Raw genomic sequence first — 5,000 nt, 5'->3', positions numbered from 1 at the left:
AGTGCTGGAATTAAAGGCATGTGCCACCACTGCCCGGCTTCCTTCCTTCCTTCCTTCCTTCCTTCCTTCCTTTCTTTCTTCCTTCCTTTCTTCCTTTCCTTTTTTTAGACAGGGTTTTTCTGTGTAGTCAGTCCTGACTGTCCTGGAACTAACTTTGTAGATCAGACAGGCCTTGAATTTATGTAGATCTGTCTGCTTCTGTTTACCAAATGCTGGGATTAAAAGCATGCACACCCATTCCTGGCTGCCTGCTTCTTATATAATTCAGAAGTACCTGACCAGGGTGACACTTCTTCCTTATAGGCTGGCTGTGCAGACATCAATCATTAAAAATAAAATGCCCCCATAGATTTGTGCACAGGCTAATCTGGTGGAGAAATCTTCTCAACTGATGTCTACCTTGTGTTAAGCCAACAAAACAAAAAGGAACCTAACCAGGGCAGTGGGTGTGTGAGTGGTGAGTATGTGGTTGAGTGAGTGGGATGGATAGGTGGGTAGGTAGTGATAGATAAATGGGTGTGTGGGTGCAGAGCAAGTAAGTGGATGTGTGTCTGGGTAGATGGGTGGGTAAGCAGGTAAACAGGGAGTGAATGAGTGGGTGGGTAGGTGGGTGAGTGGAGTCACAAACTCATGCCAGACATAATGCTAGGTGCTGGGAGAACAGGGTAGAGGTGGCTCCGCAGCCAGGCGGACATCACAGCGCCTCCACTTAAGACACAAAGGAAAGGGTCCTGTCAGGCCTGATGACTGCTTGGGCTTAAGGAGACACATATATTTCACAGACTCCAGTCAACCCTCTGTTCAGTTTAATTAATTTAGAAATTGATACTAAATTCTATTTTTGGTAAACTTCTAAGTATATTTGAAACAGCTTGAGCATGAAAATCTTTTTCAACTATGAGTTTTATGAAACCTAAATATATTTAGATCAAACGCTTCTCAGGGGAATGTAGGGTTCAGATGGAAATGTGCTGTATGTGTAAGGCAGACCCTATATTTTGAAGATGAGAAAAGGATGTAAAGTCTTTTCAGTAAGTTGTAATGCTGATTAGATATCAGGACGGCAGTCTCAGACATGCTGGATTAGACAGTGTGTCATGAAGGCTCACAAATAAATTGCTTACTGGTCAGCCATAGAAAGGGACACAAAGGACCTACGGAGTGAGGAACGTGAGTCACAGAGACAAACCTCAGCCATATTCAGGGTGAAAACATACAGGCACGAAAGGCTACAGTGGTGTGATTCCAGTTGTATAAAGTCCATGGAAAGTATATCCAAAGCAGATTCAAAGGTGGCTGCCAGAGGGGCCGGAGAGGCCACTCAGGGCCGAAGAGCGCTCTCCCAGAGGACACCTCCAAACACACATGCAGGTAAAACACCAATCCACACACACATGCAGGTAAAACACCAATCCACACACATATGCAGAGGGGCTGGAGAGGCCACTCAGGGCTGAAGAGCGCTGGCTGTTCTTCCAGAGGACACCTCCAAACATACATGCGGGTAAAATACCAATGCACATTAACAAAAAAATAATCTTTTTTTGAAAAAAGGGAGGTTGCTGGAGCAGTAGAGGGTAGAGGTTGGGGGCTACATTTAAGGGATACAAAGTCTCTTCTTGGGAGACAAATACTGGTTGGGACACTTGTTTATGTCCTATTAGGGAGGTGTTGGAGCAGGTGGGGTTGGCACATTCCTTTGGCTGTGCTGACTTACTTCAAGGTGACATGGCTGGAGGTGAGTGGAAGTACCCAGGACCTGAGGCCCTCCTCTGGGTTTGAAGGAAGGTTCCAGGCTCTGATGAGGATGGGAAGCAGTACAGTCGGGTGTTTTCATGACTGTGTTCTTCACACTGTGGGTATCAACTTTTTTTACTAAGAGCCAACATTTCCAGCAGCCAGTGTGGTCAGCTGATCCTGTCTGGGAACATGCTTAGTGCCTGTTATTCACATGCCTGCTATTATTCACATGCAGCCAAATGGAGTCTGACTAGACCAGCTTCATTTATCTAGTATCTGGGTGGCTTTGGCTTTGTGATGAGGGCTCCCGTGGAAGACAGAACCACCCCAGCTCTGCCTCTCAGGCTCACATGGAGAGCTGGTCAGTGGCTTGGTGCCAGTGCTCTCTTAAGACTATGCTCACCTGGCCCAAAACATAGGGCCTTCTCTGAAGCCTCTAAAGCCTCAAGACAGGCCTCAGGGGACACTGCCCTCAGGTTTTGCATTGGCAGGTGCCCAAACTGTGGCTGTGTCACAGCAAGATCTCAGAGACCTCAGTGAAGTGGTCAGTTTCTAGACTGTGGCCTTTGGAATTTGAAGTTGAAGCAACTAGCAGTGAAAAGTCTACATTTTGTCTTTTCAAAGGAAAAGCAAGAGAGCCCACACCCATCATCCAGCAAGGCGTGCTCCGTCTCTAGGGCGGGCCAGATGGTCTTTTCCTACACCTATAATTTCCTGGGAAATTGTGACAGCTGAATTTGCCTGATGGAGCTCCAAATGGAATTTGCAAAATGTGTGTTCATGTGGGTTGGATGTGAGAATAAATCCCTCACTCGGCCAAAACATTCACTTTTCCTCCAGAAACACAGCCAGGGCTCAGCCAGTATGGTCCAGTTGGTGGGATGTGTGGCTGGATGCAGGTATAAGTGGATGGGTAGGAGTTGGGCAGCTAGTGATTAACAGGTGGGAGGCTGGCCTGAGCCATACGGACAGGATACAGGAGGGCTGAGCAAGGGAATGAAGGGCTAAGTAGATCAAAGGCTAAGTGAAAGAGGGCTGGGTAAATGGACTAAGGGACCAGTAAAAAGATATAAAAAGGTTCAGGGCTGGTGAGGAAGGTCGGGTGGTAGAGAAAAGGAAGGCCAGCGCTGGTATTCCTGTGAATGAGAGGCCTTGCTGGTACCTGTTGGGGAGAGCCCTTTGATGGTGGCCTTTTTGATGAAAAGCACAGAGAACATGCAGTGTGTCTAGGTGTTTATTGGGGATGCATGAACCTATAATCAAAATGACTGGTCTGGCTGTGGAGGTTCTCAGTTTCTTGGACATTTCAGTGTCTGTAGAAGCTTCTGCTGAGGCAGCTGTAATCTAAAGCACTGTGTGCTTAGAGGCACTTGTGATCTGGTCAGAGCCCAGTCCTGGCATTGCCCAGTGAGCAGTGTCTCACTGTAGAGGTGGTTGGGACACTGCAGAAGCCCGGAAGTGCAGAGATGTGTTGAGTTCCGTGATTTCTCTCCTGTTCACTCCTAAGCTGTATGGTCAGCCGAGAGTAAATGCAAACAGCTCTGCTGGGAGCACGGGAGAAAATGGACTCCATGTTGAAATCCGGATTCAAATCCATTTTCTGCTAGCCAGAGTTACCACAGACCACCCCACCCCAGTCAGGTATGGGGGTCCCTGGAATGAGGGTCCTCGAAGCTAGGTGGGTAAGGATTCAGCGGTGACAAACAGAAACAAACACAGAGGCAGTTTGAATCTGAGTGTATTTTGCAGCTCTTAAACAGGGGATTTTATACATTAAAAAACCAAACATTAGCTGGGCAGTGGTGGCGCACACCTTTAATCCCAGCACTTGGGAAGCAAAGGCAGGTGGATTTCTGAGTTCGAGGCCAGCCTTGTCTACAGAGTGAGTTCCAGGACAGCCAGGGCTACACAGAGAAACCCTGTCTCAAAAGCCACAACCAAAAACAAAAACAAGGGGCTGGTGAGATGGCTCAGCGGGTAAGAGCACTGACTGCTCTTCCAAAGGTCCTGAGTTCAAATCCCAGCAACCACATGGTGGCTCACAACCACCCATAATGATATCTGACACCTTCTTCTGGTGTGTCTGAAGACAGCTACAGTGTAATTATTTACAATAATAAATCTTTAAAAAAAAAACAAACAAAACCCAAAAACAAAAACAAAAACAAAAAACCCCCAAAAAGTCCAAACATCACAACTCTTAGAAACTGTATCCAGTGAAACAATCACAAATACCAACAAAAATCTTTTGGCACAGTAAAACACAAAAATTATCCAAGCATTACAACTCTCAAACTATGTATTCAATGAATCACAAACAGAACAGGTAACATCATTATTAATATAAATCATCAAATATAACCATTCTAAAAGGATGTAGTCACTGGGGCAGTTGTCCAAGGCTGGTGGCACATTTCCAAGAGCAGGTGAATAAATCTTTGTGGCCAGCGCTCTCAACCGCTGAGCTAACTCTCCAGCCCCATATGGTCAATTATTATTTAACATCTAATGCCTGATTTTTTATAAATCTTCAACACATAAATTTAAACTATTTTAATTCTTTCTAATGAAGGCTTTCTTTTAACCATATATCAAAACCTACCTCTGATGACACACATGTAGCCATATGAAATTTTATTGTTGGGAAAGTTTTTATCTATCATAATAGTTTTGTAAATGATTTAAAAAGTAAAGCGTTGGTTTCCCTGGGGATAAGGTCATGTTAGTGACCCCATCTCAAGGGATGGTTTCTTACCCATTATTCTTGCTTGTTTAAGATCTTGGCTACCAGGAACATGTAAATAAGAAAAGGAATAAGAGAAAACAAAACAGATAGATTGCCATGAGAACTACGGCTCAATATTTTTTTCTCTGGCAAAGAGTTCCACAACTGGTTCTTGGAGGCTTCCTCCTTTTGAGGTCAATCGCCTCAGTCTGTGGAACTTGTCACACTGAACCTACTGGAGGTGGTGTGGCACAGTCTTGGCAATGTCCCTCTCTGGTGGAAGAATCCTAGGCAGATCAACTGCAAGTGCAAAAAATTAGGAGCAGCATAGAAGATGTGTCCAGGGAGAGAAGCTGTGCTGGGGGCTTGCTTGGCAGAGATCCTGCCATGTTTTTTCTTTTCTCATTTTCTTTAAGACAGTGGTTCTCAACCGTCTTAATGCTGTGACCCTTTAATATAATTGTATTGAATGCAATCTCATGTTTTGGTGACTTCTAACCATACCATAGCATTTGTTTTTTTTTTTTTTTTTTTT

Source organism: Mastomys coucha, unplaced genomic scaffold, assembly GCF_008632895.1.
Source record: "Mastomys coucha isolate ucsf_1 unplaced genomic scaffold, UCSF_Mcou_1 pScaffold15, whole genome shotgun sequence".
Taxonomy (NCBI): domain Eukaryota; kingdom Metazoa; phylum Chordata; class Mammalia; order Rodentia; family Muridae; genus Mastomys; species Mastomys coucha.
This window is presented reverse-complemented; position numbering follows the sequence as displayed.